The 18,638-nt window shown below is 41.7% G+C and overlaps 1 long non-coding RNA gene across 1 annotated transcript in view; it reads left to right on the forward strand.

Moving 5' to 3' along the window:
- The window catches only part of LOC135217086 (uncharacterized), a 46,705-nt gene extending 33,797 nt beyond the window's left edge, over positions 1–12,908 (forward strand). The window contains exons 2-3 of the long non-coding RNA XR_010315042.1: positions 12,264–12,456; positions 12,816–12,908. This is a non-coding gene — a long non-coding RNA (uncharacterized LOC135217086). The remainder of the gene's footprint in view (positions 1–12,263; positions 12,457–12,815) is intronic.
- Positions 12,909–18,638: the final 5,730 nt, after the last annotated feature.

Raw genomic sequence — 18,638 nt, forward strand, 5'->3', positions numbered from 1 at the left:
AAAGTAACTGCTGAAGTTTTTCTCCTATTTTCTTAACTAATAGTTGATTTATTTGGATATACAGATGGGTTTTGGGGAGGTGTGGATAGGTATGGCTTAGTTTATTTTCCCAGGGCTATAATTTACTGAAATATATGCTGGTAGATCTACATTACTATTCCGCGGCGGCTTAGACTATGGCAGTTGCGGTTTTCTATGCAGTTTTACCTCCTGAACAAGAATTTTAATATTTATTCGGACGACTGTAATTAACCCACAGGGGCCGGTACTAAACACGGCGAAATACATTGGACGCCCCAATCCCGGTAATTCTATACAATAACTCCGCCAGCAAGTTATCAAATTTAAGTACTTTCACTAAAAAGAGGGAAGTCCAAGGATTTTGATATCTAAATCTAAGCGGCGCTAGGTCTAGAAGTGGTTTAAAAATTAAAATTAAATTTGACCCACCTGAAAAAAACTTAGTCCCTCGACTTCATAACTCTCAAATTCCTCTTCAGACTGAGCTCTCGTTTGTTCGTTTGTACGTTAAAAACATAGATTATGTCATTATTACACCTTCGACTGTATTTACGTAGCAAGACGTCACCCAAACGTCATAGTTTTTGACCAATGATGATTATCCACATTTTACTTGGGACTAGCATTTTAACAAAACTAGAATCACATGACTTGAATATTCAATCAGGTGACAGTTTTACTAGGAAACTAACACTTTTCGTCACTTATCACACAATTTCCACTGCTAATTTTTCAGTTTTTTGAGAGCCATGGAAGCGTGTGTACCTTCAACTTCTGGTGCGGTTTCTCATTTACCATCTACTTTGACATCAATTTATGTGAACAGTCAAAGTGACACTCTGAACAGTGATAAGGGATTATATAGAGCCCGGCAATACCATCATTTCCTACTGTTGAAGGCATACGATTGCCTAAATGAGGAGGGATTTCTTCATTTAAGAGTCAACCACTCCTTCACGTGTGGACCCGCACTCTAGAGCTCATACTAATACTATTGAGAGGCGGTGGCGGGATTTGAATGTTGCCTAAATACGTCGTCGAAAGGATCAGTTTGTTGGATACTTGGCTCTTGCCTATTTCAAAGTATTGGATCACAGGCTCCATGCATTCTTAAAGATGGCATCTCACCTTTACCCTCCAACCTACTAGGTAAGGATACGGCTTCTAGGTGAGGTTAGGTGTTTTTTTGAGGTTAGCTGGTGGCCTTGCTTATTGCTAATTCTACATGTGCCATCATTCGTATGTTAAAACGGATTCTTTAATTCATACCGCACCCTAAAACCCCGGTTTCCCACTGGGTGTCCCCCAAGATTGGAAAGGTTAACAAATAGGATAAAAAAATACTGTTCCTCCCCAAAAAAAAAAAAAAAAGCCAGCTTTAGATAAAGCACTAAGTAATTCATCAGAAAAAAAATATTATCAAAATTATTAGTGGCGGAGCTATTGTATAGAATTACCCCAATCCCCAGTGGATGTCGCATCCGTGGTTACGTTCCTTGCAGTCCGTGCGGAACTATTCTGTAGAATTACCAGGGTATTTATTTTGAGCGTTGTTTTGAGAAACCTAATTAAGAACAGGTGCTTATATTATGTATTATAGCCTAAAATCTAAGGAAATCTTAACAGTTAATGCTAAATACGCTTCGTGCTGTTTAGCTCATTTTGTCTGGCCAATTAGAGGTACTGTGACTTTTTTAGGGAGTGGGAGCTTTTTTTTAGTGTTGCATTAGCGAGTTGAAAATACTGCGAAGTTTGAAATATGTGGACCTTTTGCTCGTGATGTTCTGTTATCTGAATAGCAGGTATGATTTATTGTGTTGTGGGTGTGGTTAGAGGTAATATGTTTATAGCCCAGTCTCATTAATTACCCAGGACTATAATTTACTAAAATACATATTTCTTAAGAAAGGTCTAAGGATCACGGAACAATGTTCGGAATTTTCTTGGGCTACGAAATTTTACTATTTCTTCAGGGGATTGTAAAAGCAGTTTTGAGTAGCTCACATAGGAATAGCAGTGTGTACAAATATGGCTTGCAATTCAAGAAAATAAAGAGGTATGCTAATACGCTTCATGCTGTCATTTTAGTTCGTTTTACTTTACCGAATATGGATACCGGAACTATTGTGGTGAGGTAACATTCTTGGAGTACATGAATTAATGCAATATCCTGCAGTGTTCTAAATACAAAATTAGCACTGCAAAGCACTGCAAGATGGACTTCCTCCCTTCCATAAACATGATTTCCTTCAAATAAATGTTAGTGACACGTGACTTCACTCTCAAGTGGAACTGTACTAATGCTTCAGCGAACTAGACTGTGGCAGTTGACGTTTTTCTAAAGAATTTTAAACCTCCAGAACAAGAAATTTAAAGTAATTTTTTTCGGCCGGCTGTAACTAACCTGGAATGGATGCAGGCTGATTCGGACCTTAATCTTGGCTGATTCGGACCATTTGCTAGGCTGATTCGGACCCATACTAATAATTTTATATTATTAGTATTAGCATTCCGTATCGTTCGTCCCCGCGAATACGAAAACCACCAGGAATTGGGTCGTCAAATGTATTTCCCCGTGTATAGTACGAGCCCCTGGGGGTTAATTACAGTCGTCCGAATAAATATTACTTAAAATTCTTGCTCAGGAGGTAAAACTGCATAGAAAAAATCGGCCAATCGAATTATGAGGAGTTCCGCGAATTAAGTCCTGGATTAAAGGTCCGAATAGAGCCAAAGTAACATGGCTGCCGAATCAGCCAAGGTCCGAATAAGCCTGTTCCCCTGTAATCTACCTTTGAACGGGAACAGGCTTATTCGGACCTTGGCTGATTCGGACCATATACTGGCTCATTCGGACCTTTATCCAGGCTTATTCGGACCTTCATATGATTGGCCGATTTTTCTATGCAGTTTTACCTCCTGAACAAGAATTTTAAGTGATATTTATTCGGACGGCTGTAATTAACCCCCAGGGGCTCGTACTAAACACGGCAAAATACATTTTGACGCCCCAATTCCCTGGTGGCTTTGTATTCGCGGACGACGGATGCGGAATGCTTATATAGAAATACCCATTGCAATAATATAAAATTATTAGTATGGGTCCGAATCAGCCTAGCAAATGGTCCGAATCAGCCAAGATTAAGGTCCGAATAAGCCTGCCTCCCTTTGAAGTCTATCCTACGGTAAGGGGGACCGATGGGAATGCGGGGTTTTGGGTGAGACCCGGAAGCTGACAAATTTTCTGGGCCAAATCCACCAACGGCACTTATGGCGAACCGCAAAATAATTTGTGATTAGTAAATTTTGTAGGCATTCGTGATTAATAAAGCGTAAGCCTAGGTACTCCGTTTTAGTCGTCAAAGCTACACTTAACCCTCGATGGTTTTGCTTTTCCTTCCGTGTTTCTGCTAGGAATAAATTTCCCCGTCTTACAGGCTTTTTTCCTTATATAGTTTACATCAAAGATTTTATTAACGTTTGTCAAATAGGAAGAGTTTGGTTCCATTCCTTTGACCAAGTAATTGTCTCAAGGAGGCTTGCTCACCGCCAGTATGTATACCTACTACCTATATATTATAGGGTATGGTAGGCTAGGCATCTTGTTTAAAACTGAATTGCTCAGGCTATAGGTAGTAGTGCATCCCAGGTTATTTTTGGCAATGCCAGGAATCATGACCTGTTGGATTGCCTGTAGCCTATCTTGGTTTTACTGTACGTTATTCTCTTAAAGAGGGAAAGAGCATTGAGTGAAGCCTCTCTGCCAGGTTAGGATAGGTGAGGAAAAGTTAGCATAGGCAAGTTAAGTGTAGGTATCTTAGTTTAGTCAGACCACCGAGCTGACAAACCGCTCTCCTAGGGCTGGCCCGAAAGATTAAGGCCTGTCCACACGAGCAGGCCTGATCGACGTGCTCCAGTGTTGACAGGCAAATTCTGGTGGGCTTACCCGTGAATGTTGTCCACACGGATGAGGCGATGGAGAGGTGGGTGTGCCCGACGATGCCAGTAGTGTGTTCAGTGCAGTATGATAAACATGGTGCCTACCGCAAAGAAGATGATATTGTGTAGCATGATAATTGCTTTGTGTGTGATGAAAAAGAAGTGAATATGGTGCAAAGAATGGCTCGGGAAAAGAAATTTATATGGTTAATGTATGTCTGCCAGGGTCGAAGCTCAAGCCATCGGGTACCATCATGGTGATTTTGCTACAAGACCCATTGGGCAATTTGACAGAGTGACTGTAAAATGTGCCCATTAGAGGGGAGGTCCGCCGATCAGGTCCGGTCGTGTGGACAGGCCTTTAGATATTTTTACGTGGCTAGGAACCAATTGGTTGCCTGGCAACAGGACTTAGGTACTACAGCTTATTGTGGGATCCGAACCACATTATATTGAGAAAAGAATTTCTAATCACCAGAAACAAATTCCTCCGATTCCACACTGGCAGAGCGGGGAATCAAACTCGAGACTTCTGAATTGGTAGGTGAGCACACAAACCCCACATCCAACAAGGAACTTAAGAAAAGTGTTCCCTTACTTTGCATTAGGTAATAAGAACCGTGCATGGATATTTCCACGTCAGTGAGAATTTAACGTAATATTGGCTATGAATAGAAGGGATTGTGGTCGGGAAGGGGTTGCATTTAAACCTAATTAGAAGTTCTCGGTGACATCAAGGTTGGCTCATTAGAATCCAGGTGAGACAGTCCTTCGGTTTAGGACGACTCCATGTTTACATGGTCTTAGTCCTAACAAGTGAGTTTAGCATGCACCTTTGCTGCCCTCTAGGCCTATCTGTTTGGGTACTATCCATTATGGGTGTGGTATGCAGTGGAACATTTGGGAGGTTGATTCACTGTCCTAGTTTGGTAATATGCAAATTATCTGATCAAATAGTGCTACATTCTTGATAATGGCAAGTTTTTATTTTTACATTTTTTAACTTGGATCATTCCAAAAACAAATCCACTTCTGCTTGATCTGCTGGCCTCTCCTTAGGCTCCTGACAGTGAATCCCTGCACAATTTTAGATTGATTCAAACCACAGTGAAGAATTCAAAAGTTTTTGGGCTGTCCTCCAGTGAACTTCTTTCGAATGCCAGAATAATATAATTACTGGTTGTGGCAATGAAAATTTGTGTACTTAATCGCACAATTCTGCCAGTCATTAGCATGGGTACCTGCACGTAGGCACAGGGGGGCGGGGCGTTGGCAACCCCATAGTATGCTTTTCCTTTTCAAATGGACAGTGACTCCCTTTAAAAGAGATTATCACTTCCAACTACTTCACTTTGTTTTCCTTCCATTCCACAGTGTGTGTATATATATAATATATATATATATATATATATATATATCTATATATATATATATATATTAATAATAATAATAGTATACACATGCATACATACATACTTACATATTTTTGGAATTAACTTACTAGTACAAAGGGTCATAAGTGTTTGTTGTCTGCTTCATACCAGAAACTATCAATGTATGTATTAAAATTTGCCCTGCCCCCTTGGAAAAAATACTACAGGCGTCTATGGTCATTAGAATATTAACTTAATCTAGTTCCATGCAACGAAAAAGCACCATACAAACAAACAAAACCAATTACTTCTTAATCAAATCTGGGGCTGTATGGCGACTTGGTGACAGCGTTACAAACTTTTTTGAAAATTATTTTCCGGGGTAAAAAATGGATTGAATTTTGGGGATTAGCTTTTCTTTAATATATAGAGATCAAATAGAAAAAAAGTCCTTGGATTGGCTAAGTTTAGGAGACGATGTATCAAGTTGTTATCAAGTTAATGGAAGCGTATTGTATAGAAAAAGATACCTTCACCCTGGAATTCATTATTAAACTACAATCCATTTCATGGACTTGTCCTATTTGTTTCACCTAAATAGATCTCATTCCTCTGTGGGAACTGCCGAGTTCAAGGATAATCTTTTATAACAATGTTATCGACCTCAAAAAAAATCTGGAAGCTTAATTTCCTCTTATCTTTTTCCTCCACCCGTTTTATTTTGAGAAGACGTTTCCATTTTCCAGTTTTGTGTCTTCTTGGATTCTGCAGTGTTTATACAAGGGCACTGTCTTCTGCATACAAAAAATAAATAAGAAAAAAAATCTGAGGGCCTTGACCCTTACCTTGGGTAGATTGTTTGATTGTTTGGTGTTTTTACATTGCATGGAACCAGTAGTTATTCAGCAACGGGACCAACGGCTTTACGTGACTTCCGAACCAAGTCGAAAGTGAACTTCTATCACCAGAAATACACATCTCTCACTCCTCAATGGAATGCCCGAGAATTTTACCTTGGCTAGATTCATGGCAGTTTCCCTTATTTCCTATTAAACAGTTCGATCCACTGAAGATCTAGGATAATTCGAGACCGTAAAACCAGTTTGGCAAATCATCTAGTATCCTTTCCTCCGTAGGGGGATAGTGCTGTCAGTGCACCTCAAGTTGTACACTGTAGGCATTACTTAAGGTTCATTGGAGCGTTGCTTCGGTCCCTATCTGCAACCCCTTTCATTCCTTTTACTGTACCTTCATTCATATTCTCTTTCTTCTAGCTTGCCAGCCAACCTCTCTTAACATTTGTCTCATAGTGCAACTGCTTTAAATTTCCTCCCGTGACACCTCTCGAACCTTTCAACCCCAAATTTCCTTTTCGGCGCTGAATGACCTCATAGTTCCCAGCGCTTGGCCTTTGGTAGAAATTCTATGTTCCATATTCCATTCAAGTGTCCTTTCGGTTAACATCAACCTGTTGCCAACTCGGTGGCCGCGAGCTTAATTCTCGGGCATTCCAATGAGGGGTCAGAGATGCGTATTTCTGGTGATAGAAGTTCACTCTCAACGTGGTTCGGAAGTCACGTAAAGCCGTTGATCCCGTTGCTGAATAACCACTGGTTCGTGCAACGTAAAAACACCATACAAACAAACAAACATCAACCTGTTTCACAACAAGCAGGCCATGATGTTAGAGATCGAGGGGCTCAAAAGAAAATCGCCCAGTAGTCATTACATCTGTTATTGCTCTCATGAAGGGAACAAATATTCCCTCTTCCCACTTCTCTGGTATCACATTTCATCTGCACATTTCCTTCACTCCTCATGGAAAAGACAAATGGCGGGGGTTACGAATTTGTTAATTCGTAAGTCAAGCTTCCAAAGAATTTTATTGCCCGCGTCTGTAAAACTTGAAAGCTTCGAGATCCATAGAGTTGTTATGTAAAAGTAGGAGATGGGGTTATAAGTCATCCCCTGCAGGCTGTTTAAAGAGCAGAGCCCCTTATCAAGGTGAGAATACGAGAAGGGAGGTAATAAGTAGGCAACGTTCACTTTTGGATTCGTCCTCTTTTGCTCATTTCACTTTTGCACTTCGTTGTCAAACAGAAATATGTCAACAAATACGGCAAATCATTCCGATCCCTTGTCTTCCTGGTAAGGCCGAAGAGCAGCGTTCTCAATATTTCATTTGCATCTTGACTGCGGAATTGTTCAAAAGTGTTCTAAATCTTTCATCAAGTTTCATTAGTATGACATTCAACATGGCCTATCATTGCTTTCTTCTCTATATTGTCATATCAGCCCATATCTGTTAATGTTCTCGTTTTGGACATAATCTGTTTAAATTTGTAAAGCTGATTTGCCTATTTGTCCTCTTGTTTTCTTAATCCATTCAGTTGTTTCGTCCGTTTATGTCTTTAACGGCTTTCTATTTACCGTTGTCTCCAATTAGTTTAATTCCACAAGTTATTCTTTAAACTGGTTTAACCACATATTTTATATTGGTTATGCTTCAGGTATATACGGAAGCAGTCTTCGTGCCTCGTCTGATGCTGGGAGATGCCTCTGTTTGTGACGTCATAGCTAGAGGGGCAGTACTCACAGGGGCTTTGAGATTTCAGTCTTGGAAAGCTATTGGTTTCGTGTTCAACCAGGGTTGTTGTTTCTTGGCATGCATTATTATTATTATTATTATTATTATTATTATTATTATTATTATTATTATTATTATTATTAATCAATAGATGACCCCTATCCATATGGAACAATCCCACAGGGGCCATTGACTTGAAATTCAAGCTTTCGAATTTCATTAGGAACACTAAGGAGAATCAAGAGGAAGATAAGAGAGAAACATGAATGTTGGTAGTGCTTGTCCCCTTATCAAGGATTTCGTTGGGTGTGCCTTTTGTTTTGCTGTAAGTGAACAATTTTTTTTAACTTAATGACCTCAGAAGCATTTTCGTGGGTTGTTTATAATTACTCATAAGCACTGTATTTTGTTCCTTTTGTAATCCTTATTCCTTCTCTCGGATCAGCGTTGCTGGTGATTTCCCTGTCATTAGTAATCACTTTGATACATTGATATTTTATCCCTTTTTCCTATGAAATCTACGCGCAAAAACTATTTTCATGAGTACTACTTGGCGTCACCGGCTATGCTTACCCTATAACCAGCTGTAGTAGGCTAGGTAGCCGTCATCACTTACTTAACCACTAAGAAAATAAGATTTAACCCTTGAATTCACCCATAATGGAGTTCTCTGCTCGTTTTTACTAACTCTAATATACATTATGGTCGGTTCTCGCCCATCATACTACTGTCGGTTATTAAATTAAAACGTCAACTTTCGGCATTTGCACATCATATCCAGTTGGGCCTTTTGTTTAATTTTATTTTCCTTTACTTTTCATTAACTTTACCCTTTCCACTAAAATCCATGTCCTACATCTGTGATTGGATATTTATTATTGAATGTCCATTTCATATATTGTAAGTGTCAGTTATAGATAAATGCCAAATTTTCAAGCTTATATTTGTTATAAACTCGGATAGCAACACCACCTGTGTGTTTAATTTTTCCTTAAAAATAACATTCTTACAGATACAACTTTTCTATAACTGTGAAGCCAATTCACTTATAGGCCAGTTTTTGTAGTATATTCCAATCTTAGACGAGTTATGTCGCGACTAACGCGTAAGAACGTTAATGCACTTTAAAATTAATAAAATCTACGTATTTTCGCCACCACATTTAAGTAATGGGTTGACATTTAACTTTTTCCATTATAACAAGTTCATACTTTAAATCTCACACCCCAATGAAAAATTTCATATATTTATATTAGAGCACAATAATTTTACACAAACTGAAAGCAAATATATATATATATATATATATAAATGTTTACCTGTATGAGACAAATACGTAGACATACCTACAATCATTCTGGGTAATTGAACCTAGTCTCTTTAAAAAAGCACTTGTAATTTTTATAAGTCACTAACATGGACTTAAAGACTGTTCTGAGTCACTTGGCACACGTGAATGATTGTACAATATCACACTCGCAGTTCTTAAGCGCTCACTCCACAAACACAGTTTCGGGCACACTACGCTGTTATGAGGTGCAAAGTTTTATTCCCTTAATTGTTTAATCATTATTTAGTTCAACTTTACTTTGTTACTTCAAAATGTTTATTTTAATTCATGTCTGTTATCCCTTTTTTGGAACTAAATTAACCTCGAAAAATTACAGACATTCCTAAATTAGATAAAATCCAATATTTCTACTTTACTTTTACCCCAACTACCTTTTTATTTCTTCTTTATAACTGAGGCATAGCCGTGCTACTTAGCTCTGACATCCATCGCTTTCCAGACTAACAACATTCCTTTCAAACGTGCCTTGTCTTCTTTCTCTCTTCTTCCTCTCGGCACGGCGTATTTATGGGCTCTTCATTAGATGCCAATATTCTATGCAAGTTTCTCCCTTTTCGTCAGTAAGGGTTGCCCTTTTCCCATGCTTGTTTCACGTTCGACTTTTCAATGCGTTTTGTTCAACGGTTTATTTAAGTACTGTAACTTGGCAAGGTCAAGATTTCCATTAGTCCTTATACTCGATTAACCTCTGACCTCAGTTGATTACTATGAGATTCAGGGCCTCTGTAACACGGTTTTTTCGCAATAACTTTTTATCTATGCATTTCATAAATATAATGTTTATTCAGAATACATATTATATCTACACATAAATTTTGACTGTATTCTGCATTACGTAGGTTGAATAAATTTGGTACTTATAATGTAAAAGTGACTTTTTATGAAGACGGGCCAACTTACTCAGAGAAAAGGTTTCGAACGCACTCGTTACGTAACTTATGACAGCATTTCTTCCCTCTTTCTCGATGGATGATTGGCTATACGTAACGAAGGCTAAACCTCTGGCCAACAATGACATACAATTTAAATACAAGCAAAGCAGTACACCTTTATGAACTCTGGAACCTCTCCGCTGATAATTGTCATAATGAACAAACCAACAAAATATGCTAATAAATACAAAAACACTTCGATAATTAGTCTAACTCCCAAAATAGGTTTCCTAAGAAATTACAGTCTACTTTATAGGTCACAATCCGATTGACAAGATGTAGGGAATAGTTGGTAATTTTCAAAAAAATGATAGACAAGCTTGATTTGATAACTGCTATATCCAATGTCAAGCAATTTTTATTTATTGGCTATCTACCTATTTACTGAAAAAAAAAAAAAAAAAAAAACCGGCACCGTATATTGGCTTTAAACCTTCACCAATAATTATCGTCAGAATGATGACTTCATGAGGCTCCACCCACTTTGGCCTCGTTATAATTCAGGATAACACTGAAGGCTATCATGGGCATTGTTGGATTAGAAAATTTAACTTCTGGCTATAAAAACTAATTTCGCGAGTAGTTGTAAGAAGTGCTAAATGATCCTCAAGGATCCCAGCAGTTGGCCTAAACATTTAATTCATGTATATTACTGCTATACTGTTGCGGCACTACTGCTACAGTAGTATTACTACGCTAGCACTGATACCCCACCCACATCTATGTATCGTTCCGCCTTTCATAAAGTCTTTGGATTTCAGAGCCGATGGAGTTTCTGTCTGGTGGATGGGCGGGGCAACATTTCGTCAAAGGCTGTTTACCTTGCTTACGTAATGAATGTTTTTCGACTCTCGGCTCGTAATCATTGGCCATGGCGTCGGCTAGATCATTTTTACTCTATAAAAATTAAAACTATCGGGTTCAGGTTATTGATAATGCTGACAAAATTTGTGTGTGGTTGTAAAATATACATATTTCAACTTTCAGCTACATCCGATGCTTTGACAAGGAGCAAAGTCCAAAAAACCGTGTTACAGAGACCCTGAATCTCATAGTACTAGTTTGCCCTGGCTTTCGGCTTTTGAACAATTAGGACGTAGTCAAAGATATAAGCAATTTGGTGACTAAAACAGATGCAGTTCCAGTGAATTGATTTTAATTTGTATTTAACTAACCACCACTCTCGCAAGAGACCCCGCTGCGAGTTCGATTCTCGGGCATTCCACTGAGGGGTCAGAGGATTGTATATCTGGTGATAGAAGTTCACTCTCGACGTGGTTCAGAAGTCACGTAAAGCCGTTGGTCCCATTGCTGAATAACCACTGGTTCCATGCAACGTAAAAACACCATGCATGCAAACAAACTCAAGAGACCCATTACTATGCAGCATGCTGTGTTCAAAACTAAATATCGATAAAATGGCATGTGATAAAAAAAAATGCCATCTTGTTAACTTTTGTCTTCTTATCAAATATTGAACTCTCTAGACAAGGTCATATTGTTCTCCTATTCAAAGAATAGGTGATAATTCTGATTCACTAGAGTAAATCCTAAAATTTTATTTGCGACAAGTTTCGGGTTTTTCTCTCTACCCCTTCTGAATAAGCAGTACAGTACTTCCATATTTTACTTCATATGTTATCTGTGAATAATCAGTAATTCTAAGATTCGTCACGTCTGTGTATATTTTAATCAGTCTTGCTCATTAACCAACATCATCTCATTCCCAATAATAGCATGTGCAACTACGGGTTTCTTCCCGTTACACCTTTCTACTCTTTCCCTTTAAACGTTGAATGACTTTTGGCCGAAATTTTACACATATTCCAATATTATTGTGTAACTTCCAATACTTAAGTTTACCCAAAAAAAATCATTGAAATGTACATAACGATAATCTCCCTCCCAAATCCGCTTTGAAAATCGTGATGTTGGTCTCCCATTTTACATTTATAACAGTTAGCATATAATAAAAACTGTATTGGGCATCTCTTCCATTGCAATTTTGGTTTTAGGCGTTTAAAACCATTCTTCTCGTATCTTTAATTCGCTATTTTCAGGTATGTGATCTACTGATTTGTGCAGAATGTTCAAGTTATTACAGTCTACAAGGACTTCTGCCCAGTTGACTTAGTTTTCTCCATATCTGCACAAGGAACTGTTCGAACTTGAAAGCCGAGAAGAAAATTCATGAGTTGAGCAGCCAGATTTGGACAGACCAAGAACAGGAAGGAAAGTCACAACTGAGCAGAGGTGGGTAAAAGGGTGCAGACAGGTACTGCCAATTGTACAATGTATAAGGAATACTTCTTCATGATGGTAGGCTACCTATAAGGAGACAATTGTCTGATGATGAGATAACTTATTACACTTGTCATTATTACCGCCGCAGGACCATAAATTATTTTCTAGTGATATCTTATGGCCAGTTTGGAAATAATTAAAAAATTGGTCTTCAGCCGAATTTTAATGAGTAACTTCTAACATTTCGAACTGAAACTTTACCATAGTAATCATATTTTTGGAAGCAACCCTTTCTATTTTAAATAATGTCTTAACTGTATGTAATAACGCTTTTCATTTCAAGTTACACCTTTGTTTTTCATCTACAGAATACATCCAAAGAAAGAAAAATCGTTAACATTGCAATGGCGGATTGTATGCGAGAGGTTTATCAATAAGAACAAACCTGCATTATTCAAGGTATAGTCACATAAACAATCATATAATTAGCGCTTTTACATGTCTATTTCGCCACCTTTTTAAATGTGAACAATTTTCTCTTCCTTAAAATCCCATTGGACTTAAATATGTCACTCGAGTATTCATCCCGGTCTTAACAGTACATAATGAAGTTATGTGAATCTAATTACTATGTATCTTATTGCATGGTGGAATATCACTTTGTAATAAATTTATTACTGCCTCGTAGCATAGCATTTTGCGATATAAATGCATCAACCACAATACCAGTTTCTACAACGACGACACTACCCACAGAATTACCAAAATGGAAGATAAAAAGCTTTTGCATCTGTGGTAGACTTGAATGTCAAAGTAGGTAAGGTGTTGACTATTTCCAACTCTTTTAAATTTCAAAGTATTCCTTAGGTAAAGTTTGTAATCCCCAATTTTTGCCTTTTTAACAGTCTGTAGAACTGTTGGACAATACCAAAAATACCAAATAATAGATGCCTTCACAAGGTCAAACAAAAGATCACACTAGACAAGTCCCTACTGGACTAGTTACCAAATTTCATTTGGAATCAAAGGTAACAAAAGCTAATTGCTATTTTAGTACCATACCACTGAATTGTATCAACTTTAGGCTTTGAATTTTGCAGATACAACTGATAAAACATTTAATATCTTATTAAATTTTAGTCTAAATGGAATCTTTTTATGTAGTCTCTTACACTGAGAGTCATAGCTTAGCTCTATTCTGACATGGTGCCTGCATCCATTTCCTAAGTGGCTGCCAGTTCAGACACTGTTCATGATTTTCCTTTCATGGTGCCTGCATCCATTTCCTAAGTGGCTGCCAGTTCAGACACTGTTCATGATTTTCCTTTCATGGTGCCTGCATCCATTTCCTAAGTGGCTGCCAGTTCAGACACTGTTCATGATTTTCCTTTAACATTTTTTCCACTCAAGCAATTATGCATTTCTGGAGCACTGGGAGGCATTCTGCTGACCTTGACTAACCATTGTGAGGTAAGGATTGGCTGGTATATTTGATTGGGCCTTCCAAATATTCGTTCATCCAGTTCATAACGGGAGCATGTGAGTCACAGCGATTTCCATTTGCTGTTATCACAATAACCTCGGTATTCATGTTCATGTGCCATATGCTTTTTCCATCTTTCTATTGTCTCTCCCCGAGGGACATATCCTGGAATTTAGAGAATGATTTCCTTGACAGTGAAGGTAGCGTTTTGGTGATCTCATTCTTTGAACATTTGCGCCGTAAGGACTTTGAGCTGGTTGATTTTACACGTAATTACTTAGTCAAAACAGATGCAGCACTGGATAGATTTCAGCCTGCATTGTTTAACCACCATTCTCACAAGTACCTAGACTAAATGTCACACGTCATGTGCTGTTCTTCACATAATGGCAAGATGGTATTAACACCTGCTGGTCGATGAAATCCATGGGTACACCTTAGATTTTATATTTTTGAGCTTGTTTGATATTGGCACTGAAGACCAATCTGTTAGCCCAATTACTTTCAATTGTGATGGCATTATTGAGGACTCTGGGCATATCTCGGGGTGCGTCTCTTGTAGTATAGTATGGCAAGAGTTATCTACGTAAACCTATTTTTAACTCCATTTGGTAATTGTACAGTTATGTTATTAATTGCCAAGGCAAAGTACAACTCAGGACACTTCCCTGAAGAATTTCTTTTTCTAAATTATTCTGAAATAATAATTTGTCGAAAATTGTATTTTTCCTAACTATACAAACCTGAGGTCCTTTAACAATAGGAAGGTACTTAGCAGCAGCTGAACCGGTTGTAAGCTTCGAACAAGGGGGTTCGGTAGTTAACTACTTGTCCGGCAGTTAGCGGTACGCTCGACTGCGAGGCGAGGAGTCACTTTGCTTGAGGCCCAGGAAACGCAGAGTGAGGGGTGGCATGAGGTGGGACTATATGTAAGGGACCTCAGGTTTGTAACGTTAGGAAAAATACAATTTTCGACAAATTGTTATTTGTTCTGATACAAAATACAAACCTTCGGTCCTTTAACAATAGGAAGAATCACTTATTGATGGGAGGAATCTGAGCCTTATGAACAGACTGGTGTTCTTCCTACCTTGGATTCCCTCCCTGGTCGTAAGAGCAGAGGGAGGGATCCTAGCCTCTGCCCAGCTGATCGGGGTGTGCACCGCAGGATCAGTGGTCAGACTTCTGGACCAAATTATAAGAGGGAGGCAAGCGTACCTCTTATAAATAGCAAAAAGCAAGAACTAGTTTCTACTTCAAGAGCAAAGGTAAAGTTATGGGTTTGTCTCTTGTTGGCTTCCACTCCCCCCCTTGTTGGGGAGTGGTGGATAAACACTTCTACCCCTACTGAAAGGGATAGAAAGGGGCTCGGTTGTAGCTTACCTGCATCAGCCCCCTGTTCAGCATAGTGACGACCGCGGCCCTCTGCCCACAGGTAGAGGAGAAGAATGAAGGATGAAGAGAAGCCAGTCACACTCTCTTTCACACGTCCATTCATGCAGTCACACAAGGATGCGATGCTGTTCTGTCCGCTTGGGTGCTGGGTAGACTACACAAGTTGTGGAGCAGCCACCACGGGTCCCAAGGAAAATGTGTCCAAGGACCTGTGGGTGATATCCCGAAGGTAGAATGAAGTGAAGTTGGTCTGGTTGGACCAATACCTCTGACTTCGTGGGCTCTCGGACGAAGGGTACGGTTGTCGTCACTGCCAGCTGTCTCGTATGCCCTCCTGATCACCTCGCAACCAGAAAGAGTGTTCTGGGAAAGTTCTTTCTCGGTAACCCCGGTGCTAACAAAGAGGCGTCAACACTCAGGCCTGAGGTGCCGAGCAAAGCAGCATCTCATCCGCATCATTATCGGTGAAATCGTTCAGGGAGGGGATCGTGAAGGACTCAAACCGGTCGTCAAGGACTGAAGGATTCTGAGTCTTTGCTACGAAGTTCAGGACGAAATAGAGCATCGCGGATCCCCATCCCCTGGAATGCTTGACGTTGAAGGAAAGACCATGAAGTTCCCCTACTCTCTTCGCTGATGCCAGGGCCAGCAAGAAGAGGGTCTGGAGGGTCATATCCCTGTCTGACGACTCTCGGAGTGGCTCGAAGGGTCTTCGAGTCAAACTCCTAAGGACGAGAGTCACATCCCATCCCTGGGGCCTGAGTTCCCTGGGTGGGCAAGACCTCTCGAAGCTCTTCAACAGGAGGGAGATCTCGAAAGAAGAGATATCCACACCTCGCAGTTTAAGGACTAAGGCCAGGGCGGCTCTGTAGCCCTTAAACTGCAGAGACAGAGAGGAGCTTCTCTTGGCGAAGGAAGACTAGGAAATCCGCTACCTGCTGAGGAGAGGCTCTGAGAGGAGAGAGACCCCGTTCACGACACCAACCACAGAAGATGGACCACTTCCCCTGGTAGACAGCCACAGAGGACTGTCTGAGGTATCCGGCCATCTCTGTCGCTGCGCTGCGAGAAAAGCCTCTCGTTCGCAAGAGATGGTGGATAGCAGCCAGCCGTGAGGACACAGGGACTCGATGGACCAGTGGTACCGTTCTACGTGTGGCTGGCACAGGAGGTTGTGCCAGGGGGGAATTTCTCTCGGGGCTTCGGCAAGCAGAGCCAGCAGGTCCGGATACCAAACGGCTTGGGGTCGTTTGGGCGCAACCAGGATCATCAAAAGGTTCGCAGTGATCAGCGCCCTGCTGATCACCTTGCGAATCAGACAGAACGGGGGAAAGGCGTAGACGAAGAGGTTGTCCCACGGATGCTGAAGAGCGTCCTCTGCGGCTGCCCATGGGTCCGGCACAATCGAGTAGAAAACCTGGAGTTTTCTGTTGTGCCGGGTGGCAAACAGATCCACGACTGGGCGCCCCCACAGGTTGGGGAGCCTTACCGCCACGTCTGGATGAAGGGACCATTTGGTTCCTATCACCTGATCCCGACGACTTAGCTTGTCGGCTACCACATTCCTCTTGCCTGGAATGTAGCGAGCCGATAACTTTGAGTGTGCCGCGGCCCACTCGTGCACCTGCAACGTCAAATGGTGCAGCGGGAGGGACACTAGGCCCCCATTTGTTGACGTACGCCACTACTGTGGTGTTGTCGCACATCAACACCACCGAGTGTCCCACCAGACGGTCCCGGAACTCTTGGAGAGCGAGGAACGCTGCCTTGAGCTCCAGGACGTTGATGTGGAGGTGCTTGTCGCAATGGTCCAACACACCTGCAGTCAGCAACTCCTCCAGGTGTGCGCCCCATCCCTCGGTCGATGCGTCCGAGAAGAGCAGCATCTCCGGCAGGGGAGTGCGAAGAGGCACTCCTCTTACGCGGTTCCCGTCGTCCAGCCACCAGGCTAGGTTCTGCCTCACCTCCTCCGTGAGGGACACGGGGAAGAAGGGAGGGTCCCTTGCCTGTGACCAACACTCCTTTAGTCTCCACTGAAGAGACCGCAGGTGAAGACGCCGTAAGGGACTAGCTTCTCGAGAGACGACAGGTGGCCGATCACGACTTGCCACTGCTGAGCTGGTTGCTCCTGTAGAGACAGGAACTGTCTTACTGCCTCCCTGAACCTGCTGATCCGCGAATCTGCAGGGAAGACCCGCCCTGCTGCTGTGTCGATCAGCATGCCCAGGTACTTCATCCTCTGCTTGGGTTCGAGCTCTGACTTCTTGTAATTCACAAAGATTCCCAGATCGCGGCAGAATTTGAGGAGTCGATCTCTGTCCTGCAGCAACTGCGAGTGAGAGCTCGCCAGGACCAACCAATCATCGAGGTACCTCAAGGTACGTATCCCTACCAATGAGCCCAAGCCAACACCAGCGTGAACACTCGCGTGAACACCTGTGGGGCGGTTGAGAGACCGAAACAAATTGCCCTGAATTGGTACACCGTCCCGTCGAGGATGAAGCGGAGGTACTTCCTGGAGGATTGGTGGACTGGTATCTGGAAATACGCATCCTTCAAATCCACAGAAAGATTGAAATCGTTCTCCCTGATGGAATCGAGCACCGAACGTGCTGTTTCCATCGTGAACCGAGTCTGGCAAACAAATCGGTTCAAGGGAGAGAGATCTATCACCGGGCACCAGCCCCCCGAAGACTTCTCCACTAGGAAGAGGCGGCTGTGGAAGCCCGGCGACTGATCCTGAACGATCTCCACAGCTCATTTGCTCAGCATGGCTTCTACTTCCTGCCGAAGCATCACGTCCTTGGTTGAGCCAGGAACGTAGGTTTGCAGAAGGACCGGGTTGGAGGTGAGGGGTGGCCGAGACTCGAAGGGTAGTAGATATCCCTCCCGAAGGACGTTTACTATCCAGGTCTCCGCACCATAGCGCTGCCATGTTGCCCAATGGCTCGCCAGGCAACTCCCCCACTTCTGGCAGCAGGTGAGGGGGAATGCCGTCCCTAGTGTTTCCCATCTCTCTTTGGCTTCTTCTTCCCCGCTCCCCCTCGTGAGAAGGAGGGCTGGTGATGGTCGCTCCTTGAAGAAGTTGAAGGCAGAGTCTTTCCTTTGGGCTTCGACGATGCAATCGTCTTGGCCGCAGAGGAAGCGCTAACAAAACTCTTAGGCTTGGCCGCAGTAGCTCGAGGCTGCCCAGACGCCTTCGAGACTGCCTGGTGTACTAAACGGTCACTGTCGTCAGTGTGCCGTCTTTCCACCGCAGCGTCCACCATCTCTCCTGGGAAGAGAGAGGAGGAACTCCACACTGGTCCGTTGC

The sequence above is a fragment of the Macrobrachium nipponense genome, chromosome 7, assembly GCF_015104395.2.
Source record: "Macrobrachium nipponense isolate FS-2020 chromosome 7, ASM1510439v2, whole genome shotgun sequence".
Taxonomy (NCBI): Eukaryota; Metazoa; Arthropoda; class Malacostraca; order Decapoda; family Palaemonidae; genus Macrobrachium; species Macrobrachium nipponense.